This window comes from Neofelis nebulosa, chromosome 2 (assembly GCF_028018385.1).
Source record: "Neofelis nebulosa isolate mNeoNeb1 chromosome 2, mNeoNeb1.pri, whole genome shotgun sequence".
Classification (NCBI taxonomy): domain Eukaryota; kingdom Metazoa; phylum Chordata; class Mammalia; order Carnivora; family Felidae; genus Neofelis; species Neofelis nebulosa.
In genome coordinates, this window is record NC_080783.1 from 32,232,705 (window position 1) to 32,248,191 (window position 15,487).

At 41.1% G+C, this 15,487-nt stretch overlaps 1 pseudogene; it reads left to right on the forward strand.

Annotated features, from left to right (window-relative positions):
- The first annotated feature begins 8,922 nt into the window (after positions 1-8,922).
- On the forward strand, positions 8,923-9,614 carry LOC131490274 (large ribosomal subunit protein uL24-like; annotated as a pseudogene).
- The last annotated feature ends 5,873 nt before the right edge of the window (positions 9,615-15,487 follow it).

Sequence of the window (15,487 nt, forward strand, 5' to 3'; positions counted from 1 at the left end):
TCCTTGATAAATTTGTGACAGGTTGGCTTGAGGTCAAGCATCAGGGTGGAAATAGTTCCCGCCTGGAACTCCACTGTGTGGTGTTCACAAGTTCACCCTGGATCAAGGGAATCTAGTATAAACCCATTAAGGCTGCCCACAAGCACTCGGTGAAGCTTCCTAGGGGTAGAGCTATGGAAAGTTAGCGGAGCTTTCATTACCAAGAGAAGAGTGGCTTAGCCTTTCTTATTTGTTTCCCATTTCCAAAATGGAGATTATTCCATCCAGCTCACTTTAGCATAAGTTACTCAGAAGTACCCTGCTCAGTGGGCAGCATTAACTGGCTGGATCCAGAGTATGAGGCTCCTCTCTATCAGAATTTCAATGTGTGGTTTCAACAACTGCAAGTTTATAAAAACTAAATAAAATACAAAATGCAAAATGCATTTGTGGGCTCCTCATTTTAAAAGTTAAACATAGGGGCGCCTGGGTGGCTCAGTCGGTTAAGCGTCTGACTTCAGCTCAGGTCATGATCTCACGGTCCGTGAGTTTGAGCCCCACATTGGGCTCTGTACTGACAGCTCAGAGCCTGGAGCCCGTTTCAGATTCTGTGTCTCCCTCTCTCTCTGCCCCTCCCCTGTTCATGCTCTGTCTCTCTCTGTCTCAAAAATAAATAAACGTTAAAAAAATTTTTTTAAGTTAAACATAGAATTACCATGTGATCCAGCAAGTCCTAGGTGCCTACCTAGAAGAATTGAAAGCAGGAACTCAAACAGGTATCCATATACCAATGTTCATAGCAGCATTATTATTTTTTTTTTCAACGTTTTTTATTTTTATTTTTGGGACAGAGAGAGACAGAGCATGAACGGGGGAGGGGCAGAGAGAGAGGGAGACACAGAATCGGAAACAAGCTCCAGGCTCCGAGCCATCAGCCCAGAGCCTGACGCGGGGCTCGAACTCACGGACCACGAGATCGTGACCTGGCTGAAGTCGGACGCTTAACTGACTGCGCCACCCAGGCGCCCCTTTAGCAGCATTATTTAAAAGAGCCACATGCTAGAAGCAGCCTCAATGGTCTCAATGCCTGTGTCTCCCTAACCATATGTTGAAATCCCAATGCCCAATGTGATAGTATTTTTTTTTTTAATTTTTTTTTCAACGTTTTTTATTTATTTTTGGGACAGAGAGAGACAGAGCATGAACGGGGGAGGGGCAGAGAGAGAGGGAGACACAGAATCGGAAACAGGCTCCAGGCTCCGAGCCATCAGCCCAGAGCCCGACGCGGGGCTCGAACTCACGGACCGCGAGATCGTGACCTGGCTGAAGTCGGACGCTTAACCGACTGCGCCACCCAGGCGCCCCCCAATGTGATAGTATTAAGAGATGGGACCTTTGGGAAGTGATTAGGTCATGAGGGTGGAGTCCTCATGAATAGGATTAGTGTCCCTCTAAAAAGAGGCCCCACAGAGATCCCTCACCCCTCCCATAATATGAGGGCAGAGCAAGAAGTTTCCTTCTACAGCCCAGAAGAAGGCTTCTAGCAGAACTAGACTATCCTGGCATTTCCAGTCACTAAAATTGGTGTTTTGTTATAGCAACCCTACCAGACTAAGACACAACCCACAATCAATAGACAAATAGATAAAGTGTGGTATACCCATTCGACAGAATATCATTCAGCCATAAAAAGGAATGAAATACTGACACATGCTACAATATGGATGAACCTGGAAAACATTATGCTAAGTGAGCATGTCACAAAAGGACAAATATTGTCTGATCACTTATATGAAGCACCTAAAATATGCAAATTCATACAGACAGAAAGTAAAATAGAAGTTAACGGTGGCTGAGGGGAGATGGGAGTGGAGAGGTCATTGTTTAGTGGGTTTATAGTTTCTATTTCAGATGATGATATTCTGGAAATGGATGATGGCGATGGTTACACAACCCTGGAAATGTACTTAAATGCCAATGGATTGTGATGACCACAACTGAGATAAGGGCGACCATGTGACTACTCTGTGCAATGAGATTTAAGTTCCATCACTGAGTGGGGCTTGTGGGAAAGCTCATTAAAAGATACGGGTGGAGAATGCTGATTCATCTGGCATGCTCCCTTTTACCTTTGACCCTTTCTTCCTTCTTCCAGCATGGGACAAGGGCACGATGGCTAGAATTCCAGCAGGCATCTAGAAACTATGAGATAGAAGTCAGCACTGAGGAGGCAGAGAGGAGAGAAGTCTGACACAACACTGGCATTGTAGAATTGCCACTCCTTTTGTGGAATGCTTATCCCTGGATTCTGTTATCTGAGAGAAAAGAGGACTCGTCTTTGGTTTAAACCAGTGTTTAAACTACAAATCCTAACTGATTCAGCACATTAATCTCTATCGTTGTTGTTGCTGCTATTGGTTATATTACCAAGAAAGGGGTGCCAGGCCATGGTTGGTCTGGCAATTTCAGCAACACTTGGAAGACCGGTGATGTTGGAAAATGAGTTATCCACAGGCCTAACAGATATTCATGTGAAGTTGGAGGATTCGGGAAAACAACCCTGCCAGTCCCAGTGCCTCAGATGCCATTATAAAAAATAGAGATATCACTGCCTGTCCCCTGGGGCAGCCATGTTGACTGATATACTTCTCCCTTAGCTCAAGTGGTAAGAGTTTTCTGCTCCACAGAGTAGAAAGGACTGGTAGGCATCTGGCATCTTTTCCTTGCTAGAGTTAAAGGGAAGGTGAAGGTTTCTGTAACTGTATTTCACAATTTCATATCATGACAAACACCAGGATAGACTGACTGGCTTGTCATCTGGGTGAGTTATTCCAACACCTCATATTTCGTTGACTTCTGCTTCATTGACCCTCACCTGCACAGCACTCCACACCAACAACTTCCTGGTATGGCTACACCCTGGACCTTGGCAGGAGAGGGAACTACTACACCAGAATCTTGATATCTGACATTTCATTATCCAACTGCCCCTCCCTTTTCTCCTGCCTATTCCTGTGCTTCTGCTCTTTGGCCTGATTATGACAGTCAATCCCATGGGTGTGTACATTGGTTCTAGGAAATTCGGCCCTATCCGTCAATATTTCAGATGCACATGCCCTTTGACCAAGGAGTGCTGTTCCTAGATATTTATCCTATAGATTACTAGAGTGTGCTAAATAACACACATGTATAAGAATAATTATTTCAGAAAAAGACTCATTAAGTGTGATGCATCCATTAAATTGAATGCCATGCAGTTATTTAAAAAATTGAGGCAAATCTATACGCAACAATATGAAAAGTTCCCAGTTGGTTAAACATCCAATGCTTGATTATGACTCAGGTCATGATCTCATGGTTCATGAATTTGATTCCTGCATTGGGCTCCATGCTAATGGCATAGAGCCTGCTTGGGATTCTCTGTCTCCTTCTCTATCTGCCCCTCACCCTCTTTCTCTCAATAAATAAATAAATAAATACATATTAAATATATATAATATGAAAAATTGCCCAAGATATACTTGTGAAAGAGGCAAAGTGTATTATATGCTACCACTTGTGTGGGGTAGTTTACATAAAAATAAATGATACATATATTAACTGTACCCAGCTTATGTATAGTATAACTATAATATAAATATATGTGTATAATATATATACACATGCATACACACACATAGTACCCTACTATCTCTAAAAGGATATACAGAACACCAGCAATGGTAGGAGACAGAAATGGATGGCGAAAAGATTTACTTTTCACTGCATATTCTTTTCATACTTTTGTCCTGTGTGCCAATATTACCTATTTAAAATAATTTTCAAAAAGATGTTCATCCCAGAACTGTTCTTCTAGGGTCCTTGTAGGTTTGCTACCTCCCTGACCAACTGCAAATCCATGGTCCATCTGTAGCAGACACTCTTGATGCCTGGTCATTATGCCCTCAGGCCTTATTTTCCCAGACTTCCAACAGCCAACATCTCTTTGACTGAAGCCTTTCTCTGGCCATCAGAGTCTTCTGTATCTCCACGTGTGGAAGCTCTCAGCTCATGCATGATTACCCCTGGAGCAGTCCTAACCAATGGCTAGTGGGAATCCCCTCAGGGGAGATAACTCTGAGATGTATTTCCACACTGGCTCCCAGAGTCCCCCAGCAGGATGAAGCTCCTGTTGATTGCAGAGCACGCCCTTTATTGGTGTCTTTCCCTCCCCTGTCACGCTCCCTGCCCTCCCCTATCAGCATCTTTCCTACAATTGTCTCCCCGTAAACTCCTTGCTTCCGAATATCTGTCCCAAGGCCTGCCTTCAAGGAGCCAAAAGATCCAAGTCTTTTAACCACACTCTCTTCAAGACCATCAATTTCTCTTGGTCTTCTGTGGACCTCCCATGGAAAAATCTACCCCAACCACCAGTCCAGTGCCCCTGAGAAAAATCTCTGAACCATGCTGATTTACCTTCCCCCAATTTAGTATTTATAATCTCAAGCTGACTCTTTAGTGCTGTTCAAAATTCCTCATCAGTTCCTTTCTCCTTTTCCAGAAGAAACGTCTTCAAACTGTTACTGTTATTGAGTTCTACTTACTTCTACCTCCCTGCTTCAGAGTCCCCACCCACTTCCCTGAGAAAAGAGAAGCAAACGACAATAAACTCCTGGGGATTACTATTTCTAAGTTTCACACATTTTCATTTACTTTCTCTGATGGATAAGTTTTCCTTCTGGGCTTTTCTTTGCATTTGGTACAGGATGACTATGGAACTAGACAAGGTAGGTTCACATCCTGGTCTGCTACTTACCAGTCTTGTGACCTTGGGCGATTGATTCAATCTCTCTCCTCTATAATGTAGAGACAGAAACAGTACCTGCTTCATATGATAGATTGCAGAGTAAATGAGTTAATGCTTGTAAAGCCCACAGACCATCGCCTGAAAATATTGTAAGTACTTAATATATGTTATTGTTCTAAATGTTCTGTGATGAACACCTGTCACTTTTGAAATCGGGGAGAAAAAAAGAATATATTACTGTATATTTGTATGGATGTTGATATCTCTGTTTACCAGTTCTTACCTACTTTTCTTGGAAGACCAGAGGCCTCTATGTGCGCATTCCCACTCCTCCACCTGTACTCACTAACTCAGCCTCTAATTTATCACCTACAATTCTGACTCTTCAGTGTCCCCCTTCTCACTTCTGTCATCATTCTCTCCTTTTCCATTGAATCAGCCTCAAATATGCTCAAATTATTGTCATCCAAAAAAATAAAAAACAAACTGTCTCCCACCCCGCTGTTGTATGAAGTTGACTCTCTCCTGTCAGCTGCCCCTACCTTTCTCACCTCATATTACCCACCAAAATCAGACTTGCTCCCTACTACTGTTCTAATAAGCTCTTCTAGCATGGTTCCAGGATCACAATTACCAAATGGACATTTTTTTTTTTTAAGTTCTCTTCTCTAGGACTTCTTTCAATAGCATTTTATGCTGTCTATTACCACCACCCTCTACTGATTAATTCATCATGACTTATTGAGCATTAACCATAAATGTTGTATTATGTAGAGTTTAGGTGCCAGGGATACAGTGATAAAGTCTGCCTTAGGTTGTGTTTCCCCAGGAAGCAGACCCAGAGACAGAAGTTCAGTGTAAGTCGTTTATTTGGAAAGAAATTCTGGAAACACTGGTAGGGGAGTGAGGAAGTAAACAGAGGAGAAAAAGCCAATATAGGTACATTCATGAGCAGGAAGGATAATTTGGCTCAGTCCTACTTTGGACCTCTCTGAGACAGCAGAATGGAAACATCATCACTGTCCCTGACACGGGGCAGAGGAAAGGAAATATTCTGTCACCTCCCATCTGTCAGTAACTTCTCAGCTCCTCCAGCCTGCCTCACAAGAGGACCAGCATGCTTGAGGAAAAGCCTCAGACAGAACGTTGTGGAAGCTTGCAGTGAGAAGCTCTTGGTATCTATGGCAACAGGGGATATGTCAGGGGCACCAGCAGAGTCTGCTGCAAAGACAGGCAAGATTCATGTTCTGTGGAGCTTCCAGAGACAAATAACACAATGTGAGCAAAAAAATGAACAATGTAGGGGTGCCTGGGTGGCTCAGTCAGTTAAGCGTCCAACTCCGGCTTAGGTAATGATCTCACAGCTTGTGAGTTTGAGCCCTGCATCAGGCTGTGCTGACAGCTCAGAGACTGGAGCTTGCTTCAGATTCTGTCTCCCTCTCTCTCTGCCCCTCCCCCTGCTCACGCTCTGTCTCTCTCTCCTTCAAAAATAAACATTAAAAAAATTTTAATGAATAATGTAATTTCAGATACAGACACATATCATGAAGGAAATTAAACGGTGCGATATGATGACCACTGGTGTTGGCAATGTGGGTTGAATTGTGTCCTTTCAGATGTTGGAGTCCTAACCCCCAGTACCTCAGAGTGTGACTATTTAGAAATTGTCCTTATGGAGGTAATCAAGTTGGACATCATTAGGGTGGTAATCCAATATGATGGGGTTCTTATGTAAAGGGAACATTTGGACACAGAGATTCACAAAGAGGGAGATGATGCGATGAGACACAAGAAGAAGACAGCCCCACAAAAGCCAAGGATCAGATTGTCCTTCACAGCCCTCAGGAGGAACCAACCATGACAGTACCTTCATTTTAGACTTCTAACCTCCAGAGTGCGAGACAATAAATGTCTGTCATGTAAGCCACCTGGTCTGTGACAACTTTGTTATGGCAGCCCTCACAAACTAATACAGTAGGTGTCTAATTAGATGGGGTGGTCAGGGAAGACCTCTCTTTGGAGGTAATATTTAAGCTGAGGTCTAACTAAAGGCAAGAGCCAGCCTTGCATAGGTCTGGGGCAGAGCACTTTAGACAAAGGGATAAGTAAATGCAATAGCCCAGAGGGAGAATGGACTTGGTATGTTTAAAGAACAGAGAAAAGACTTTGGTGTGGCTGGATTTAGTGAGCTGTAGTGGCAGAATGTGCAGATGGGGTCAGAGAACTGGACAGGGTTCTAATGTGGGTCCACTTAGGTCAAGATAAAGTTTGGATCATAGTCAAAGTACAATGAGAAACCATTGGAGGGTTTTAATCAGAGGAATGACATGATCTTATTCATGCTTTTGTAAAAGCGTTCCATCTGCTACATGGAGGATGGTCTAGGTAGAAGAAGAATAAGATCAGAACCAGGGAGGCCACTCAGAAATCTGTTGCAGTTGTCTAGGGGAGAGGTGTTAGCATCTAGGAGTCATGGGGTGCCTGTGGAAGAAAAAGAAGTGCAGACATTCATATATAATTAGGAGCTTAATTGATAAGACTTTCTGGTGGGAGGAGGTTGGGGGGGGGAGGTAATCAGAAAGGTATCTGTTTGCTTACTTGAGCAGCTGGGTGAATGGTGAGCTATTTACTGAGATGGGAAAGCCTGGGAGAAGAAAAGGTTGGGGTGAGAAGGGAGGAGAATCTCTCTTTCCTTGGCTTTCAGGATACTGCCCACTCCTGTTTTTCTCCAACTCTCTGACTCTTCTCTTCTTCTTTTTTTTAAGTTTATTTATTTTGAGAGAGAGCATGCACGTGCGCAGGGGTGCACATGCACAGGGTTGGCTCTTGCCTTTAGTTAGACCTCAGCTTAAATATTACCTCCAAAGAGAGGTCTTCCCTGACCACCCCATCTAATTAGTAGACACCTACTGTATTAGTTTGTGAGGGTTACCATAACAAAGTTGTCACAAACCAGGTGGCTTACATGACAGACATTTATTGTCTCACCCTCTGGAGGTTAGAAGTCTAAAATGAAGGTACTGTCATGGTTGGTTCCTCCTGAGGGCTGTGAAGGAGAATCTGACAGAGAGAGAGAATCCCAAGTAGGCTTCACGCTGTCAGTGCAGAGCCCAACGTGGGGCTCCATCCCACGAACCGCGAGATCATGACCTGAGCAGAAATCAAGAGTCAGACACTTAACTGACTGAGCCACCGAGGAGCCCCTGTGACCCTTCTTTCTGTTTTTCTTCTTGGTTCCTCTTTCTCTATTCACAGAAATGTTGGCCTTCCATTTTCCTTTATCCTTTCTTCTCATACTCTCCTTGGGTGATTTCATCCTTTCCCAAAACTCTGGTACCACCTGTATGCCAATCACTACCAATTGTACATAACCAGCCCAACCTCTCTTCAGAGTTTTCAGAACTGCATTTTCAACTGCCTTATAGATTTCATACCTGGAAATTCAAACTAATGTGTCCAAGCCTCTCTAAACCCATTCAGGCTTACCCTCAAATCTACTCATCTAGGTGGGTTCTCCAACTCAGCCAGTGGCTCAACCATACATCTTTCCTCTCTTGTTCTCATCTCCTCCCACATCTACCCCACATTCTTCCCTAAACCCCATGATTGTTAAATGTAGTTATAAGAACTGTTACTGTGGAGCAGAAGAAAAAGCATTAAGAATTAGGATTTTAAACAGTGTGAATGGTTTATCTAGAATTGAAAATCTTTCAAGATAGTATTCTAAGGTAATGTGAAATATTGTGAGGTTATCTGAAATACTTCATGATTGGGAAATCTGCTTGATGAAAACATAAATTTACTAGAGGAGAGTAATGGGGAAGAGTTCTTAGGCCATAAATTAGGCATAAAACATTTAAGTACAGATTTTGTCACTAATTTACCATTTGTTCTTGGCTAATAAGTCATTTACCACATTTGTGTCTGAGTTTTCTAATTTATCAAATTGCTATGAAAATTAATCCCATTCCTATGCAACTCACAAGGATGTTTCACCATAAAGGAAAGAAGATTGTTATCATTAAAAGTGTCAGGGAGGAAATAGAATCAAATAGTATATTAAAATAATAACCCATCATGACCAAGTAGGGTTTAATCCCAGAAGTAAAAATAGTTTAATATTTAGATACCTATTAATATTACTCACTACATTAACAGATAGAAGAAAATAAGTCATATAATTATTGAGAAATATGCCCAAAACCATTGGAAAATATTCAACATTAATTCATGATTTAAAATAAAAACCCTCTTATTAAGGTAAGCAACTTTTAATTTTTGGCTGGCTAGTTACATTTCCTTTGTATTTCTCATAAATAGTAGGTTTAGGGTGAAGAGTATCAAAAGCCCTTGCTTTCAAAAATTGTTTTTTGCCCTTCCTTTTTGTTGCCATCGCTAAAGCGCCAGCAGCCAAAATGAAGTTCAATCCCTTTGTGACTTCTGACCAGAGCAAGAACCACAAAAGGCATTTCAATGCATCTTCCTACATTCACAAGAAGAAGTCTTCCTCTCTCTCCAAAGAGCTGAGACAGAAGTACAAGGTTCATTCCATGCCCACCCGAAAGGATGATGAAGTACAGGTTGTGTGAGGACACTACAAAGGTCAGCAAATTGGCAAAGTAGTCCGGGTTTACTGGAAGAAATACATCATCTACCTTGAATGAGTACAGTGAGCGAAGGCAAATGGCATGCCTGTCCATGTGGGCATCATCCTAGCAAGGTGGTTTTCACTAGACTAAAACTGGACAAAGACCACAAAAAGATCCTTGAAGGTAAAGGCAAATCTCATCAAGCAGGAAAGGAAAAGGGCAACTAAAGGGAAGAAACAATTGAGAAGATGCAGTACTAAAGTAATCTTATATACGGCTTTAAATAAAAACCATTAAAATGAAAACAATCCTTTTCAATTAAAAAAAAAACCTACCCAAAATACTTTTCAGTGGTAACAAGCATGAAAGAATAGAATTTGAAGTAGAATTTTATTATTTGAAATCATGTTAAAGGCTTATACTTGTTCCATTATTTTCTTTTTATGGATAGTATTGGTCACAGCCTTAATTTATTGATACACAGTCTTAGATCAGAAATGCAATCTCCCATAATAACTTTGTAAAAGAATACCTGTTCTGGGAATATGGATGAGCGCAACAGTAGAGAAGCAGGGACACATAATGAATTTTGATTTTTCTTTTCTTTTCTTTTCTTTAAAGAAATTGTCTGTAGACATTCCTATCCCTTTCCAGCTGACTATATCTAATTGGAACACAAAGACCGGTCATTCAGCTATCCCACCCCTGGCCTTTCCCATTGCTTCCACACCATGGAATGAATACTGCAGCCCTAAATCATTTCCACGTCGCTGGTAGTGCAAGAAAGCTACCAGAGTTTATATTTATGTCTACTTTCTTCAGCGTAAAAGCAGGTTGCCTATATTTCAAGCCATAGAATTACAGAGCATTATTATGGAAAGAAGTCTGAGAAACGCAGTCTAAACCAGTAGTTTTCAACCCTGGCTGCACGCTAGAATAACCAGAGGACTTTTAAACAATTAACAATGCTCTGACCTCACCCTCAGAGTCTAATTTAATTGGTCTTAGTAAGAGACCCTGGCTTTGGTGGTGTTTTGTGTTTCTTCTTATTGAAGTATAATTAACATATAGTGTTATATTAGTTTAAGGTATAAAATATAATGATTCAACAATTCTATACATTATTTGGTGCTCTTCAAGGTAAGCGTACTCTTAATCCCTTTTATCTATTTCACCCATCCCCCTGCTTACCTACTCTCTGGCGACCACCTATTTGCGATCTGTATTTAAGAGTCTATTTTTTTTTTTCTTTATTCATTTGGGTTTTTTTTTCTTAAATTCTACATATGAATGAAATCATATGATATTTTTTTTTCTCTGATTGACTTATTTCACTTAGCATTCATTATACCCTCTAGGTCCATCCATAGATGAATGGATAAAGAAAATGTAGTATACATATACACACATATGTAATATACATATATTGGAATATTACTGGTCTTGGTAATTTTTAAAAGCTCTCCCAAGTGATTCTAACATGTAACTGCAGTTTTAAAACACTACTGTAGTTTTTTTTTTTTTAAATGAGCAAACATAGACCCTGAGTGACCAGCTAGGTAATGGCAGATCTCATTGACTTATAGGTGATATTTATGTTATGAAGATTTCCAAAACTTGGAAACGAATCACAAAAGATGACTGTGTCAATTCAATGCCTCCCTAAAACATGGACTTAAGCCCACCCAAGGATCACTTTTTAAGACATGAGACATTTTAAAGACATGTTTAAGTCTGTAAAGGTTAGATGTTAATTTGTGAAAATGAATACTATATAAATGAGTTTTTGTATAATAGAAATAAAAATTATTTCTATTCATCTGAGAAGATAATCCCAAAGGTTATGATTTTATTTACCTATGGGACATGAACGAGTTTTGTATCTAATTTATCAATCCTATTCCAACATAATTTTCCATTTATATTCTCTCTTGATTTCTCTTGCTCTCTCTTTCTCTTTCCCTTCTAATACATCACTTACTTTCTCTGTGTTTCAGTTTCCTAACTGGCTTTATCATCTTTCTGGTTACTTCATTAATGAGAAATCAAACTTTGATACTTGCTCACTAAGTATTTATATGGAAATTACAAATATAAAATCATGAGAATTATGTTTTGACACTTGAAAATGTTGTAAATTTTATTAAGCTATCCTAAACCATTAAGAAGCTTTAATTCATCATTCAAGATGTAATTTATTCTGTTCTCCAAATATATTATTCATCAAACACATTCAGAAGCCATAAAATTGGAGAATTTTACTGCAGGCAAAGTAGAGTAACAAGAACCTAACTAATGCTCCCTTTTGGAAAAAAATAAAAAATAAAAATAAATAGGCAAAATATATGAGTCTACAGTTTTCAGATATTGGACACCAGGCAGCACAGGATAGTGATCCCTGAGGAAGGGAAGGAAACAAGGAGAGCTCTGTGATCATCCCAGCTTATTGCCTAGAAAGAGTTTCCAAGAGGCAGTGCAGGGAGGAGGGCTCCCCAAGTTGTGGAGTTGGAGCTAGAACTCAGGGATGCCAAGGCAGCTAGAGTTTCACAGGTGAGAGCTCCACAGAGAGAGATTTAGAGATCTGAGAGAGTCTCCCTGGAATGTTCAGGTAGAAAGTGATCAGTATAAACATGTAAGGAAACTACCTGAGGCCAGGGAAAGAATTAGTAGGGAAAAAAAAATACTGGTTGCTTACCTAAGACTGGAAATAGTTCCTGCTTCCACCAACCTGGATGGAAAGTTTCCTATTTCACAGCCCATTGGGTGGAAGAATCAGTAGTTAGGGGAAAATCAGCCCTTGACTAGAAGCTGCTCTGGTCCCATCTAACAAGGCTTAAAAGCAAGCCTCAAAGGAATGCAAGTAATTGAGCTCAGAGCAAGCATCAAGAATATTTATAGGAATATAAAAATAACCAGCACCCAACAAGGTAATATTCACAATGTCTGACATTCAATCCAAAATTACCAGGCACATTATATCTCTAAAACTTTTGCCTCTGTGCGAGAAAGGATTATCAAGAAATTGCAATCTTCTAACAAAGTATTGTCAATCCGATGGATAGAAAGGAAACAAAACTGAATACAAAATTTTACTTGTCAGTAAAAAGTAAAAAGAGGAAGATTGTTTTTTACATGACCATTAAGTGCAATTGACACTGAGGTTTTTTTTTTGTTTTGTTTTAATAGATCTATTGTGTTGCTATGGTTACAAGTTTGCATTAGCATTTTCACTAGGAAACGGTGTGGTCTGAACATTCCTCCCACTTTTTACATCTGCCCACTTGCTCCAGACAGTGATTTGGTAACCTGGCTTCTAGCCCTAGCCTCCTCCACCAACCCCAGTGAGTGCACATTTTTCATCCCCTTCTCAGAAAATTTTATCTCCTCTGAGATGTGAAGTTAGGTTCTGGCTCCTACTCAGAATGCATATTGTCAAACCGCAAGACACTGATCAGCTTCCTTTGTGCAACTCAATAAACTTTTACCTCTTTGGCATGATCTATATGCATGAGATCACTATGAGATAATTCATTAATTTTAATAAGCTCTTTAAAAATGCATTTAGAAATAAATTTAATCACTACAGAAGATATCCACTTTGAAATTCCGGGTGTTTTTCTTAAAGATAATTTTGCAGCTTCGTGATGAGTCTTCTTCTAAGTTTTACATGTTCATGTATCTTTCCATTCTTCCTCTCTCCTTCTCCTTTTCTGATCTCCTCCTCCCCTCTCTTTAACCACTTTTTCTTGTTACAGTTATTCCCATCATTCAAGCTTGTATCTCTGAAATTTGGTCCTCGAATCAGATTATTGGAATGTCTCCTAAGAAATAAAAAGGTAGTGGAGCACCTGAGTGGCTCAGTTGGTTAAGCATCTGACTCTTGATTTCAACTCAGGTCATGATCTCATGGTTTGTGAGTTCGAGCCTCCCATCAGGCACTGACAGTGCAGAGACTGGGATTCTCTCTCTTTCCCTCCCTCTCTCACACTCGCTCTCTCTCAAAATAAATAAATAAATAAACATTAAAAAAAGAAAGAAGATAAAGGCAATAGGCAAAAAATTCGCAGGATTGGGCCTCCTGAAGATTGACTCAGTAACAGAAACAGAAGTTGGTCATCTTCAAGCATGGGAAGAGCTGCTAACCACTAACCTAGCTCAGGTTCTTACCATTTCTGATCAGTCTTTATTCCTGAATCCCCTCTCGAGCTTCCCTCCATACACCAACCATACATCTTTCTAAACTGCAGTCTGTCACTTGAAATCCTCCTGTGGATCCCTGTTGTCAATAAGATGATGTCCAACCTCCTTAAAATATCATTTGAGGCCTTTAGTGATCTGGATCCTGCCTCTTACTCTGACCTCAATGATCAGTGTTCATGCCCCTCCCTATCCACCCACCAGTCTCATCTCTCTCTCTCTCTCTCTCTCTCTCTCTCCTTCACCTAGCCACTCCAAATTCCCTATCACTCCCAGCTCCCCAGTGCACCATATTTTCCTATGGTACCATGCCTTTGCATGGGAGGCTTTCCTTTGTTCCTTGTTCCCCAACTGACACCAGCCCAGTGATATCAAATTACAATAATATAGTTTCAAGACTGATCTTTTATCCTAGAAAAGTGTGCATAACACTCTGTCTCATAGCTTCTGTTGTCTCTGATCTTTGCAGCCAAGTTTATTTATAACTGTGAATTGGAATTCTCTACAGTTGTGGTTTCATGATGTCAGATGCCAGCAGGAAACTGAACACTTAAATCAGTGATCCACATGTCTGAGAATATGTGAATGCTTAGCACTGTGTAGCTCTAGTCTAAGAAGCAATTAGTATTAACGGGTCCTTGGGTCACCACACTCTGAAATCTCCCAGTACTTTCAAATACATCATTGCATTCACTGGTCCTCTCATGGTGGCTATAGTGGCATTGCTCACATTCTGATGCTCTGCATAAGATGCTTTTAATGTGCAATAGTAGCACAAATTCAGGGACGCCTGGGTGGCTCACTCGGTTGAGCGTCAGACTTCGGCTCAGGTCACAATCTCGAAGTCTGTGAGTTCAAACCCCAAATTGGGCTTGCTGCTGTTGGCACAGAGCCCGATTCAGAGCCTCTGTCCCCCTCTCTCTCTGTCCCTCCCCCACTCACTCGCACTCACTCGCTCTCTCTCTCTCTCTCAAAATTAAAACATTTTTAAAAAATTGTAGCACAAATTCAGATTGCCCAAGCCATGGGCTGGTATGTGGCAGGTTTAATACTCCCTCATACATGGTCCACTGCGTCGCTTGGCACATCTGACCAGTGACCGCAGGGCTATCCTAACCCAAATATATAAGAACTGTAATATCTTGGAAAACACACAAAACCACAAGTAACGAGACTTGAAATTAGACTGTCACTCTATTCCTCTACCTCCACGGTGTGACCTGGAAGTCATTTCCCCTTTCTGTGTCTCATTTATCTCATCTATAAAACTCATGAGTTAGACAAGACCATTGTTTCTTCAACTGGAATCCACAGACCGCCTGCATCAGAATCACCTGGGATGCTTTTTGGCAATACAGACACTCAGGACCCTCCCCACTACTGAGTCACACTCCTTAGTGGGGGATGAAGAGAGCAGGGGGAGTCTAGAGAACAGGAGAAATCCAAAATCAACAGGTTTTTTTGTTTTGTTTTGTTTTTTAATTTAGAAAGGCAAGCAAATGCCTTTTTTTTTTTTTTAATTTTTTTTCAACGTTTTTTATTTATTTTTGGGACAGAGAGAGACAGAGCATGAACGGGGGAGGGGCAGAGAGAGAGGGAGACACAGAATCGGAAACAGGCTCCAGGCTCCGAGCCATCAGCCCAGAGCCTGACGCGGGGCTCGAACTCACGGACCGCGAGATCGTGACCTGGCTGAAGTCGGACGCTTAACCGACTGCGCCACCCAGGCGCCCCAACAGGTTTTTTTTTTTTTAATTTTTTTTTCAACATTTTTTATTTATTTTTGGGACATAGAGAGACAGAGCATGAACGGGGGAGGGGCAGAGAGAGAGGGAGACACAGAATCGGAAACAGGCTCCAGGCTCCGAGCCATCAGCCTAGAGCCCGACGCGGGGCTCGAACTCACGGACCGCGAGATCGTGACCTGGCTGAAGTC